The sequence below is a fragment of the Vespa crabro genome, chromosome 13 (assembly GCF_910589235.1).
Source record: "Vespa crabro chromosome 13, iyVesCrab1.2, whole genome shotgun sequence".
In the NCBI taxonomy this organism is placed as follows: domain Eukaryota; kingdom Metazoa; phylum Arthropoda; class Insecta; order Hymenoptera; family Vespidae; genus Vespa; species Vespa crabro.
The window spans coordinates 5,820,724-5,836,768 of NC_060967.1; positions in this window are offsets into that span (position 1 = coordinate 5,820,724).

The window sequence follows — 16,045 nt, forward strand, 5'->3', positions numbered from 1 at the left end:
GTGTCCATTTAGGCCGTCACTTGCTATGCGCAGTTCGTGGCGCGGGATGGACACCTATTCGCGGTCTTCTGGCACGGCAACGCTGACAGGTACCTCCGGATCGTTCTTTGCTCTGAGATCGGATGGTTCTATGTCCCTCGGTATGTAGACGACGCTCTCGATGGTGATTGGCACGAGACGATAGGGTAGTACTTCGTGGTAGCTCGCGTTCCGGAATGACACGACTCGTATGTCTCCGCGGTAATGATAAGGATAGAAATACGCCGCGAGCAACTGCCGTAGGTGATACTTTCTACCGCCTCGTCGTGTTCTCGGCATTAAGGAAGACGAGAAATGAAAAGAAGAATAATAACTTAGGTTATTATTTTACTTATCAAAAAGAAAAGAGACGCGCCCCCGGACTCACCAGGGTCATATAGACCCATATGCGTGATTGGCGAACTGGGAAAACTATTCGAGCGGATAGTTGTTGGCCGGATCAACTACTACTTAGAGGATACTCGGACCCTAACGCTATCACAGTATGGGTTTAGGACGGGATGGGACCTGTCTCAGGGTATCATGAATGCCGAAATCTGGACACTTTGGTTAAGGAAATCGAGGGATTGGGTCTTAAAGTGGCATCGCAAAAGACGGAGGCCATGGCCTTCCCTGTCTCTGCCCTCTGCAGACGCAGGAATGTCCCGCCCTCTAAGATTTGCCTTAGAGGGCTTTGCGTAGAAATCAGGACCAGCATTAAATACCTAGGTATACTGATAGACTCGAGAAGGTCGTTTAGGCCCCACTTCGAGGCCCTAATCCCTAAAGCAAAGGATATACTCCGGTCTCTTAGGAGGCTCCTTTCGAATCTTCACGGACCGTGGGAGAATAGGCGACTCCTGTATGGCGGCGTGATCCACTCGGTGCTCCTTTGTGATGGCGCGCTGTCGTGGAGGACATGAGGATCGGGCAGGCTGTTTGGAGCCTCCAGAGGAAGGTGGCAATCCGGGTGTTTTGTGTCTATAGGACGGTCTCCTTCCACGCGGCTACGATGATTGCTGCGTATTTCTTTATTATTCCTCTTTTATTTATTATTCTTCTCTATCATCTGACACCTCAGCTTGGGGAGACGTATGCGGCTGTTAGAGACGCGGAGAAACCTGTTCCCCCACGTACTAAGGCTGTATTGGGTGCTCATGCCAGAAGGAGGGCAATAGAATCATGGAAGGCTGAGGAACTTCTGGGGTCACTAGCAGCAACGGGAGAACGCGCGCGGGCGGCTATTGCCAAACGGTTGGCTGAGTGGATTGGGAGGCCATTCTTTATCGGAACGATATTTCACACCACGCAGCTGAGGACCGGCCTTGGCTGTTTTTCGGCGTACTTATATAGGATAAAGAAGGTTCCCTCCCCACGTTGTTTCCACTGCGGCGGGAGTGAGGATACTGCAGAGCATACCCCGATCGACTGCCCGGCGTGGACGGATGCCAGGAATGAACTGATCAACGCGTTGGGAGGAGGACAGCTAACCCTTCCCCTGATTGTCAGGATCTCCCTGACTGTCCTGGGAGGATGGGCGGCCTTTTAGACCTTCGCCGGACGGGTCATGCGTGCAAAAGAGGACGCTGAGAGGCGCAGAGAACGGACGCGAGATGGATGTGTGAGTGAGCGTTCGGGGGTGTATGTGGACAGGAGTGCGAACGATAGACCGCATAGGAGAGTAGCTCCAGTGCGGCCACTTCGGGCAAGGCTCCGAACGGCGCCTGGCCCAAGCGTCGCTTCCCCCTAGATGTAAGTGTATGTGTACGAACGTGAATGGGCCTGGCCAGAGCACCATGGGGTGATGATCGTGCCAATATGTTTATAGTTATGGAGTAATTGCGTCTCCGGAGCCTCGTGGGTCCCTGTCGAGTGCGCCGTAGTGGTATGGGTGTAGCTGGATAAATGAATGAGAGCAAGGCGAATACCGGCCTGGCTAACCGAGGAGGGGTATTGGTTGAATTTGTAATACGCATATGCGTGATCCCGCCCACCCCCTTTCTCCTCAGCGTGTTAGTAATAGGAATCGGGAGGTTTTTTAGTCGGTAGGCGATCCGAACCTGGGAGTATTCTCAGACGGGTTGAATCCGACACTCCCCTGAGTACCGGGCTCGGGGGGCCTATGATGATTTTTTCTCCTGACGGAACAAAAAAAAGGTCAAGCAAGCCGTATGCACCTATAGCTGTCGAGTGTTGGATGAGGTTACGATAACTCGTGCGAGCCATACGCACCGATAGTAATAGAATAACTATGGTAAGAGGTTGTTGCTTGAATAAAAGGAAGCTTCAGCTTCGAATTTGTCGACTGAGTAGCAAAAGATCTTGAGACTCGCGAGAGAATTTAATAACTTTTTTACGCGAGATTGTTGCCTGGACAGCATAGCCGGGTTTAAGAGAATGGACACTGATTTTAAACTTAACAAACTAATTTATTAGATTTATAGTACAGTGTGAAAATAATTTTCTAAGTATAAAGAGTCGAAATAACCAAAGGGACAGATTTGTCTCCGATGATGAATTAACTTAAATAACCGAAGGGAGAGAAATGTCCCCGATGAAAATTATCGTCAAATAACCGTGGAGTGGATGCAGTCGATTTTATCCTTTGTCCATCTGTGGTAGGCGGCTCCGGGTAGCGCCGCAGTGAGCATCGAGCCGCCGCGTGGAGTGGGGTTGAATCTGCCGCTGTCGTGTTCCCGTGGTGGGGATGAAGGTTTGGAGATTTTCCAGTGCGGCGAGCACGTATGTCGGGTGGTATTTCTTTCCATACTCTCTTAATTTTCTGCGCCCCTCCTCCTTTCCTGGAGTTTTGTCGTCAATTCCATGGGAACGAATTTGGAAATATCTCCACCCAGAGAATACGTACGTCGAGCTGTGGTCTCGTCTCCTCGACTTCTTTGGGCTCCTTTATCCCTTTTCTTTTGTCCGGCGTTCGGCATCGCTTTTTATGACCTTTTTACAGGTATACGTCGACTTGTTGCCGCTTGCAGGTTTTATGCCTTATTTGTTATAGTGTTTTTATAATAGAGTTAGTTTGTATTACAAGACACTCACTTTATGTCGGGCTCGAGCGTGTCATATAATAATGTTAGTTATGTATATATATGTACGATTTCGATTAAACAGAAAAAAGAAAAGAAAATAAACTATTTATACAGTGCGTAAGCGTAAGGTGTCCCCTTTTTCCTATACATAGTAATATAATAAGGAAAGGTTCTCGATTTACAGGTTTTGATCTTCGCATGTAAGAAGGGAGCGGGATGAAACACCCACATGTAGAAATACATTAAATATAATGTGAATTAATATATGATAACAAGATAAACATATATAAAAATATTGAATAAACTTTATAAAATGTTTATTATTATGAAAAAACTGCCACTGCCCACCAATGACTTCTCTTACATGAATAATTGGCGATAAATATATACATGTAAAGACAATATACTTTCTTCAGTAGATTTGCCGCGCGTCTCATAGCCCGGCCGTCCATTGTCCTTTATTATTTACAATTTCTTTTGTTGACCTACAAATCTAGCCGTTAAGATTTGGAAGAGGAACGGACAGTATGAAATATAACGTAGAAGAGAAAAGTAACACGAGAGCTATAAGGAAATTTATAATATATATTAAATAAAATTTAACATTGTGAATAATAAACGTAAATTGTCGTTTCTTTTGTTCACAGGTAAGAGTAATTAGGAGCTAAGCATTAACTAACAAATAAAGATTTATCACTTTTGTTCACAGAGAAACACATTTTCGTTTGTCATTTCACCCTAATTAAAACGAGTTAAAATAAAAAAATTAAGATATATATATATATATATATATATGTATAAAGCATCATCAAAATAAGGGGAAAAAGATAAACATAGATATACTGAAATAATTATAAAATTTGCTAGAACTTTGCGTTGTACACGGAGACGGAACTTTGCACTCGAGTGGAAATTACAACATTCATCCGGTCCTACCTGCTTGAAATTAAATATTCGACCACACAGAAAAACGTGTACCACTTGACTATAACCTGTATTTAAAAAATTGCAAGAAGATCATTCCTACACACACACTCCACAACTGTCTCTCATACCACCAGAGTGCAAAAACAAATAGGAAGTATGCCCCGAGGCACTTGCGATACCTTAACTCAAGCACGTATGATTATTAATTAATAAGCAGTACGTACCAATTTCTATAATTGATTGTCAAGGATAATGATTATTACGTAAATAACTAAATCAAAAAGTACCAGTACATACTATAATAGTATATATGCACCCTAGTAATATACGAGTATTTTCATGCAATATGATGTAAATCTACTATACAAAACAATATAAATAATAATATATTAGTATACTGGTAGCACAAATAATTAATTAAACCGATGAAACAAGAAGATCCTATCCTGAGCTAATAAAAATATAAATTTATGATTGATATAGACGATTAAAAATATGCCACTTGCGAATAAATCCGAAAGAGGAATTGCTTATGGTCATGCTCGTCAATAACTTATTTAGAAAGTTACAAGGATCCTTCTAATTCAAGAATATTATATTATTTAAACATTACAACACTATCACCCGCATTATTGCAGTGATTATCTGAAAGAAGAAAGAAAAATAAAGTTATTATTATAATAACTTTGTTCTTCTTAATAATGAAAGATTTTTTGAAAGATTTTAATAATGAAAAATTTTTTGAATTATGAAGGAAATGTTTAAAAAAGAAATTTACTTACTGTAGTCTTTGCTGATCCTTTGCACGATGAGCATCCAGCCTCAGAACGATAACGAATGATTCGTCTTTTATTGAACCTGAAAAAAGGAAACAAAATTATTAGTATCATTGTTCTATAATAAAAAATTATTAAAATTAATAAAGAAAAGTCTAAAAAGATATTTACTTACCAGTCTTTGTTGATCTTTTGCGCGGTGACCTTCCTGTCCTAGGATCATGAAAAATATGTATCAACACTGACTCTACATCGCGAATTTATATTGCATCTAATTTCATTTATTCAGATTATTTTAAAAATAAATCGAACGGATTACGAATAAACACTGCATCTACTTCATATATTATATTATATTATATTATATATATATATATATATATATATATATATATATATATATATAATGACTTAATTTTTTATTTTAACTCGTTTTAATTAGGGTGAAGTGACAAACGCAAATATGTTTCTCTGTGAACAAAGAAACGACAATTCACGTTTATTGTTCACTCTGTTAAATTTTATATTTTACTCTCGTACTACTTCTCTCGTCTACGTTATATTTCTTACTGCCAGTTTCTCTCCCCAAATCTTAACGGCTCGATTTGTAGGTAACGAAAGAATTTGTAGATAACAAAAACAAAGGAAGGGCGGGCCATGAGACGCGTGACAAATCTACCTGGAGAAAGTATACTTTCTTTACATCTCCCTCCCCCCCGGATAAAATGTCTACAATTTTTAGTCAACTTCTCCATCTTCTGATATCGGAAGTAGTTTTGTTATGTGGAAGAATCCGGTTTCTTGTTTCTGTTTCCCTGTTTTTATTTCGTATAAAGACTCTGAAATTTTTTCTATTATTTGTAAAGAGCCAATTCTCAATTCGTCTTACTTCAACAAATGTTGCCAATATTTTACCGCTTCCTTGATTGCCAGGCATTCTAAGTAAATTGCCTTTTTTCTCTTTTGTGAATCATTTAACTTTTTCGAAAAGTATGCTACTGGCTTTTCTTTACCATCACTTTGTACTTGCTTAAATATCGCACCAATGCCTTCCAGTGATGCATCCGTGTAAATTCTTATTGGTAAATTCCTGTCAAATATTTGCAACACTGTTTGAGAGCATAGTAGATTTTTTATACCTTTGAAGGATTTCTCATATTCTTCAGACCATATGAACTTTTCATTTTTCCTTAACAGTCTATGTAATGGGTCTAGTAGTATTGAGCTTTTCGGTATGTATTCGTGATAAAAGTTTATTTTTCCAAGAAATTGTCTAATGTTCTTTTGAGTTTTTGGAGTAGGAAAATTTCGTATTGAAATTAGATTATCCTTTACTGGTCTTACTGTATTGTGCTCTATTATGTGTCCAAGATATTTCACTGATTCTGTTGCAAATGTACATTTTTTAAATTTTAGTCTGAAACCTTCGTTTACTATTGCCTTCATTACTCTTTCTATGTGTTCTATGTGTTCTTCAAATGATACTGAAAAAATTAATATGTCGTCTATGTAATTCTCTGAAAAATCTTTCAGTTTGTGCTTTCTTAGAATATTCGATAATATTCTCTGGAAAATGGCTGGTGATGTTTTTAGTCCGAACGGTAGACATGTCCATTGGAAGTGTCCCTCTTGTGTAATGAATCCAGTTTTTTGTCTATCTTCAATACGTAATGGAATTGACCAGAAAGCGGAATTTATATCTAATGTGGTGAAGTATTTACAGTTTCTTGCTTTTAATATTAAATCTTCTATTAATGGAAATGGTTGAGCTTGTGGTGTAACTATCTTGTTTAATTCTATACACAATCGTGATCGTTTTTTCTCATCTTTCTTGAATGCCAGAGTTACTGGTGCTGCAAACGGACTATAAGATTCTTCGATCAATTTATTTTCTAATAGTTTTGCTACTTGATTTTCTATCTCTTTTTTATCTTCTATAGTGCACCTATATGGTCTCTTACTGCAGTATTTATCAACCAGTAAGTCTATTCGCGCTTCGTAGTCCGAAACGGTGCCTACATCATATTTGTTTTTTGCAAATATAAAATTATATTTTTCTATTAGTTTTTTTATCTTTGTTTTTTTTTGTATTATCCAAGTGATTCAGATCTGATCTAAATTCGTCCTCATTCACATGTTCGTTAAACTTTATTTTAACTTCTTTTATTTCTTTTTTTGTATCCAATGTATTTATATTTTCTTTTGTCTCTGTTTCTCTCTTTCGAAATATTTGTAGATTTTCATCTTGGGTTAGTTTGAATTTCTTTATCATATCCAACCCAATAATAAAATCTTCAAAGTCATTTCTTTCTACGATAAATACATCAACGTATTCTTCTTTATCGAAAATTTTTATTTTATATTGTTAATAAACCTTTTGTTTGTGTCACACCATTGACCGTTTTTAAAAATATTTTATTTTTATCTTTTATCTCTTTTTCTTTTTTTTTTATTTTAACTAGTCTCGAATTTTTTAGAGAGAGATTTGGGAACCTGGGTCATATGTTCCGATTACTTCCAACTTCTCTTCTAATACCATCTTTACTTTGATCAATGGTGTGATTATTCGTTTTTTGGTTCCTTACATAGGTATACTTCTATCATCGAGTTGCTTTTGTTTATTCCGGCTTCTTTTGTGTTTTCTTTTTTAAACCAACAGATGTCCTCTGAATGATATCTAATTCCTTTGTTTAGTTTTTCACAGGTCCTACATGGTCTTTTTCCTTCAATTTTCTTATTATTATCTTGTCTTCCTCTTCTTTTTTTTAAAATTGTTCTTACTAGATTTTCACATTTCTTTATCTCCTGTAATAGATTTGTTGAGTTTTGACACTTTTCTCTGTCTATTTTATCTCTCATAAATTCTGATAGTCCTGCTGCTATAAGCATTATCAGGGTCTTCGTACCTATATTCTTGTCCATATAGGAGTAGTAGTTTTTCCTTCTTCATAGCGTACTCCATCAGTGAACCTTCCTTATATCTGTAGGATGTAGCGTATAATACCTGTATTCCATCCCTTGTCTGCAAATGATTTCAAGAACTTTTGTTTCCATTCGTTCCAACTAGCCTCCATTGTTAACGCTGTTAATGTTGCTGAGTGCCAGTCTAAACATGCCTTATTAAGGAATACTCTTACGATTTCGATTTTTGTGATATCTCTATTAATTTTGAATCTTTGACACTCTCTTTCAAATGTCTCCAACCATTGTTCTGCATTTGAATGTTTGCATACAAATTTATCGATCATAAATTGGTCCGATATATCTTTTAAATTATTTGGTGTTCTTTTTTGTGTGTGAGTTCTACTGTGTCTGTTTCTACTACTTCGTCTAAGTATAGGTTATTAAATATTAAATTGCCATTTTCGTCGAAATACGTACTTTCCATTTCTTGTGTGCATTTAATCCATATTTTTTTCTCTTGGCCTCTTGGATTGAGGCTTTTTTTCATTATTTTATAGCTTTCCGTTTTTATTAGTTCGTTTTATAATCCTTACTTATAAATTTTTCTTTTTCCGGCAATATATATCTTTCTTTGTCCTCAGTTGTGATAGAGGATATGGCAATCACGTATGTCTTTCTATCGCTTGCTTATGCCACACATTTAAATGCGAATTGTAGTTTTCTTTCCATTATAAATAAAAATTGTCGTTTTATAATATTTCGGATGGATAAGATGAGATGATAAACGAAAATATGTTTCTCTGTGAACAAAGAGTAAATCTTTATTTGTTAGTTAATGCTTAGCTCCTAATTACTCTTACCTGTGAACAAAAGAAACGACAATTTACGTTTATTATTCACAATGTTAAATTTTATTTAATATATATTATAAATTTCCTTATAGCTCTCGTGTTACTTTTCTCTTCTACGTTATATTTCATACTGTCCGTTCCTCTTCCAAATCTTAACGGCTAGATTTGTAGGTCAACAAAAGAAATTGTAAATAATAAAGGACAATGGAAGGGCGGGCTATGAGACGCAAGTCTATCTGAAGAAAGTATACTTTCTTTACATATATATATATATATATTTAGAAAATCGTTAATATATGGAGTAAATTTAATATTACTATAATGTCTGATATGGAAAATAATGTAATGTTCACATCTGGCGCAATGTGATTTTATCGGATTAAAGCAAAAATATTACATCCGAAATATTCGAAAAGTTCTCAAAAATTTTTCTTCCCTGGATATAATGTAACGTCGGCATCGTTTATCGAATGGATGTTTAAATTGTTTCAACTATTGTATAAGCGAACGTCGCAACTAGAACTAATACCTTACATTTGCTAATTTTCGATATATCGCGTGTCTGAATAAAACGTCTATCGGTTATATGTCATCATATATGATGAAACTTTAGACCTGTTATTTGGTAAAGTTGATAAAATTAGCTTATGTTAATTGAAAATTCAATTGTCCTTAGCATTAACTTTCTGCATGAATAAAATTAACTACATAAAAATAAAAGTAACAGCTATTCCCAGTAGTATCACTATTGCAATTTCAGAATTTATTCAGTAGCTTATTATGTTCATAGCTACTCATTAATCTACTGAGCCAAAAAATTTACAATATCATTGTAAGAGAAGTATGAATTACCGACAAGTATTCAATATAGGAATCTGTAATATCGACGTATGAGAAACGCAATTGTAAACTAAATGGTGACGTCATATATATCAACGGAGCAATCAGAAAAATCCAGATGACGCAGTGGACGCGAACAGGACTGAAATGATGAACCTTGTGACAACAAGTTCGGTGTAGTAGGGGCAGACTTTCGAACCTATTCATAGTTATGATTGAAAGATTGAAGAAATTGAAAAATTCACCCATCGCTTAGAAAAATTCTGTGATCGTCCTCTAACATATCTACTTCACAGCTACTACGATAGTCACGCGTACAATGAAGTCCATGATATTTCTTTTTATAAAGAAACAAGTAAGGAAAAAAGAAAATACACGCAGAGCTCACTTTGATTTCAATTATGTTGACCTTACATAGTGAAAATAATGTGCCAGAATAACAAACTCTTAGAGTACAACAGAATAATGGCTCATTTGCTTTTAGATGAAAACAAACACAAAAGCAATAATATCATTATAATTGAAATTATGAAAACTATTTAAGAAATATTTAAAAGATCAAATTATCTATCACGTAAAAGAACCTAATGACAGAAAAATGACTATTATAAGTAATTTGCTCATATGAGCTATTGTATTTATATTATTAAATACATTACAATTCTTGAAAATCATTCCTGAAAGTAGCACATTAAGAAGAATAGTATTCGAAAGTATTAATCGTAGATAATGTATTATATTTTTCATTTAATCAACTTATTAAAAATTAAATAATAATTTTGTAATATGCCAAAGTATGCTGTCATCGAGACATCATTATATTTTTATTCCATAAAATTGATTATTACACGAAAATGAGCAGTAAATCTCATAGCAAATCAAAAAATGAGCGAGCGGTATTGCACATAAAGTTTATTTTCGCATAATCGATCGATTAGTACTCCGCAAAACAAACAGAATTGAATGAACAATAACTTTCACAACAATTTACTTCTTACCTTTCACTCCTTTACTTATCTCATGTTTCTCTCTCACATTCTCTCTATCTGTATCTATTTCAGAATTTATCCGTTAGCTTATTATGTTAATAGCTATCGATTTTCTATTGAGCCAGAAAATTTACTATATCCTGGGGAAAAAAGTATTAATTATCGACACTAATTTAGTATAGCAATCTATAATACCGACATACATCAATAGAGTAATTTAAATATCGTTGACTTTTATATCAGAGTCGTGTGCCTGGTTGTGTGTAGACAAAGTGATTAACACTCAAATAGCGCATGATCTTTCATTTGTGTGGGTGGGGCGTTTGTTTATGGAAGAAAAGAAAGGGCTAAAATATAGAATGTGTAAATAACATGGAAGTGTAGGTAGATTGTCGTAGGCAACGAAATAACAGATAGGAAAAAGAGTGTAAAGAATTACCGAATGGATATGTACGAATATGAGTAGAGATGAGAAGCGTCATGGGGTGTACGTGAAGAAAGAACTACGGAGGGTAGTCTTGAGTAGACCAAACGAAGAATAACTAAAAAGTCCTGAGTGGACCAACGAAAAGTAACGAGAAGTGCGGCACAGAGTAAAGAGTTTATCATTTTAATTGTAGTATCTTTATCAATAAAATTCTTATGAAGCAAGTGTAAGTGATCCGAGTTAGTACGTATGTTTTTTCAGGTAGGTTTACTAAAAGTATCATAAACATACGTATTTACAAAGATATATAATGTATATATATATATATATATATATGTTTTAATATAAATATCAGTGAAATATAAAAGTGAAATTGCATGTGTACAAATAGGACTAAGAAGGGAAATGTAAATACAAAATCTCGAGTGGACTCGTTCGTAAAAATTTAAACAGTGCGAAGGATCGACTACGGCAATATGCTATTGGTGCAGTGGATGAGTTTAAAGTATGTTCCAGAGAGTGAGAGAGAATGAGATAGTTCAGATTCTCAAGAGAGCGAGTAAATTGGTGAAAGAGATAGACAGTAAGCGTGGAAGAAGTAAGAAAGAGGGTGATGGAGAGGGAGCAATATGGATAAAAGTAGATGGAACTGGTCAGAAGCAAGCAGGCGTGTGTTAAGAGATAATAACGATCACCTTGGAATCATCCACGTGCATGAATTTTATTTGTGTGTGTGTGTTTTGTTTAACTGTTTCATTTTTATTTACTTATCTTCTGTTTTATATTGGAAATCTTAAATAACAATTAACAAACAAGTTGGAAGTTTTAGTTTGAATATTTTATAGTCTTCTTATCTAATCCATTTTTAAAAAAGACGATGCTAAAATGTGATTGGCCTATTTCGTTCATTCATCCTTTATCTCTTTCTCTTTCTCTCTCTCTCTCTCTCTACTTTCTTTCTATCTCAACATTCTGTCAAAGAATTTACATACCTTGTGGTAACTTTATAGTGGAACTGATCGTGTAAGCCATAATCATCATTCGAAACTTGATTATGAAAGAAACGTAGCAACGGTGAAGTTGCCTTCGTAAACCGGATATACATGAACAAAATAGTAGTGGTACAAAGTGAGGGAAAGGGAGAGAAAGAGACCTCTCCTCGGCGCTTTCAACGACGAAAGAAAGAAAAGGAGCTTTAAATTGCCAACCAAACTGCCTAACAATGTCATAAAGTTCCTACTAATATCATAGATTGAAAGTATTTCTATTGATTTATCCAATATCATAAGATAGGAAGGATACGTAATGGTTTGGAAGGAATGAGGTTTGTTTGAAGGAGGTCCGAGAGAAATCCGAATGTGAAGTGGAGAATCGATAATTAACGTATATAACAGAAAGAATTGGAATATAAGATCGCGTGGTTGAAATATAAGAAAATCGTAGAATGACATGGCTACTATATCGTTCGTTTCGTCTGTTACTTCATTCATGACTCGCCGAGTACTCCTGATCACGCCCCTTCCCTTTTTCATTGTATCACCCTCTACTGGCCATCTTTTCTATCTCTCCTTACTCTGTCTCTCTTTTCTTAGTTTCAGCCGGTCTACTCCCACTTTCAACTTGTCACCTACCTAATCTCCTCTCTTCTCTTCTCTGCCCCTTTCCCCTTCATCATTACCTTTATACATCACTCCTCACCACTCCGTTCTTTATCATGCTCATTCACCTGCTCCTCCTCCTCCACAGTCGTTTTTCTATTTATGTCTCTATCTCTGTTTCTCTTCCTCATACTCTCTATTCAACTTCTATATTCGTAGAAACAGAGATTCACATGGCTTCACGATCATCTGATGGCGTTTGTAGTTATCTCTTCTACTCATAATCTTCCTTACATTCTCCACGTCCTCGTTCATCACCATCTTACACTTCTCGCCGTCATCTCTCGCTATTTTCTCGCTGAGATCCGCATGAAAAAAAAAACGTTTTATATATTTTTGTTCTTCGCAAATTGCTCTCGATCGTTATGCTCTCCTGTCCATAATGGATTCTCTCCTATCTTGAAAATTTTATATTCTTTTAGCGGAATGAAGAAACAATATACAATCGGACGATTGCATTTTAAAAGTTCGATAGAACAAACATTGATCCGCTGTGTTATATCAACGTTTTACTAATCATACTAGAGTGGAAGAGAGAGATAGAGAGAAGGAGAGAGAAAGACAGAATGAGTGTGTGGGAAAAAGAGAGATAGATAATATAAATATATTACATTATTGTAATTATGTAATTATGTGTGAAATTAATACCAGATAAAATATTAATTTGGAAAATAAATGACAATCATATTTTTCATCAAATAGATAAAGCCAAGTATTGATATATATATATATATCAAAAAGTTTTTATTATGTTATAATTATATATATTAAATGACGAAACATAATGGTTTCTGTTCACTCGATACCCATCAATAAATAAGACTAGAGGAATAGATTGAAACATAGATTATGTTATGGTGTAGAAAAGTTGTGAGTATAGTGAGGGAGTACATTTAAGAAAAAAATGAATAGAATTGGAGATGAAATATTTCGATTTGTTGTTGCGATTGGAAGAAGACAGGAACGATTTAAATATTTTTTTTATATAAGTTTGTTTCCAAACAAAGTTTTATAATTAATTGATTTTATAATGAATTTTATATTGATTGATGAAATAATCGAGATATTGATATTTAGTACAATGATAATCGAAAAAAACAGAGAGAGTGAGAGAGAGAGAGAAAGAAAGTATGTTGTGAATTAAAAAATTTCAATTCGTTCTTACAATTCTTTCATATGAATTTCTTTTCGAAAATATTTATTTTATAATGACTGAATTAACGATATATGATAAAGATAAAGATTTTTAATATGATGATATTCAATAAAAGAATGTTATAAACGAAATATGCTAGATAATTTTGATAGAATGAAGAAAACAAGAAAATGGTATTAAAGATCCTATTACTTTGATATGCCGCAATAAAAAAAATTCATTTTGTGAGGAAAAAGATCGAGGATCTTGATCTCTCTCGTTCCAGTTGATACCTATCTACATATAAATCAATATTATAATTACGAAAAAAATAACATCGTATCTTCATTCATTCACATTATTTGGATTAAACAAATAATTAATTACTATGATATTCATGTATTTTCATTTATTTACATTAAACAAATAATTAATTGCTGTGATTTTTATAATTATTATCATTTTTTATTTTTTGTATAATGTATTATGCTTTTTTCACAAAATATCAATTTTTTAAATTATATGCAATCAAATGAATTGGAGAGGGGGCGATGAGGTTGGATAAAGCTTGGATATATTAGAGGATGATAAGATAGAAAAATGGATTAAATAGAGTACCCTAAATTTCAATACCCTTTTTGCCGCCTCTATTAATTGTCTCTCGGAGACGGAGAACTTCCATTAAAACCTTCCCAAACATGCCTGCCTATTCTCTCTTACTTTTTCTCTTATATGGCCAGTTGGTATCCTCCTCCTTGAACACACGGCATGTAGGTTCAAGGGTGCCGATGAACATTGAAATAATTCACCATGTTTGAAATTAAAATAATACCTAAACTAAAACTTTTAAGAGGTAACATTATAAATGTATTTTGTATAGGGTAAAAAATTGCATCGATCAATGCATTCAAAATTAAAGTTAAATTAAAGAAATATTGTAATTGCACTTTGCAACTTCATCGATGCACAAAAATGTATAGAAGTTTAATAGAATTATGTAGCATTTAATACAATCTAATTTTATTCACTATCTTTCGCACGTAACTTCGACGACAGGTATTTTTCTAAAATTTTCTTAAAAATAATTAGTTAATACTTATATTTTATATTATTTTAATACAAATATAAGCTAATTAAATAAAATATAAGTTCATTTCCACACTACTTATGAGGTAGAATTTTTAGTGTTTTTTTTTTCATAATTTCTCCTGTAGGTGCAATCCATTCTGTACTTATACTATTACTTCTACTATTATTCCTGATAATAATAATATAATAATAATAATAAAAACATAACATAATAATATATTGTTTTTAAAAATGATTTATATACATCCAGATATTATTTAATACATTTTATATTATAATAGTAAAGACAAATATCTTCGATTGATCGTAAGAAACGGTATGGAAACAAATGCATAAAGATCATAAATTAGTAACACAAGAAGAAACGATAGCGTACGAAAACAAAAGAAACATTATGTATTTTTCTTCATATGACATTTGTATTAGATGGGCGGTCATGTGTCGAAATTATCAAGGACACGATTTGTTAAGAATTCGCGCGTCGAAACAAAATCTAAAATGATACATTTTTCCTTCTGTAGTTATTATAAATTACCGTCATCATATGTGTCACGATGTATACAATATAAATACATTCTTCAGTTTCTTCTTATTATTACTATTTTCATTACTATATAGTTCATTACACATTATTAGGGTAATAATAGTAGTAATAATAATGATATGAAATTAACTCTTATAAAGGAAATCATAACAAAATAACGCTGGGAGAGAAATTTCATAGATAATGTGAAATCGAATTCATCTTTTGATCTTTATTAAAAATAAAATATAATGTATATGTTCACTAATTATTAATTTTGAAAAATTAATCAACAATATATATATATATATATATATATATATATATATATATATATATCATATGCTTTTATCATCGAACAAAATTATACTACTGCTGTGTCCTATCTAGCACAGATTTCCGCAAATTCACTTGGGCCAACAGTGGAGGAAATAAATATAAGAGATTGGAGAGAAACATCTTAGTAAATAATCAAATAAGGAGAAAAGAGTAAATAGTTCACTATTTTCGTTAACATCCATACAATACAAAAAAATCACAAGAATATTACAGGCTCGAACCTAGAATTCTTGATTTACGAATCTAGACGCATGCCAAAGGACTTTGCGTTGCTAATCTAATCTCATTAGTTTATAAAATCTAAAAAGAACTATACATTTTTCAAAAATTTAATAACAATTTAGAAACTCAAATCTCTTGGCATAAACGATTGAAAATGTATTTTTTTATTGTTGCCACAGAATCATTTGGCCAAAGTTTATTAAAATGATCGATTGATTCATCGTAACTTCATCGGAAACCGCATTTCTTTACGTTTGGAAATATTCAAAAAATCTGAGCATTAGCTATTTTCTTACACAACCA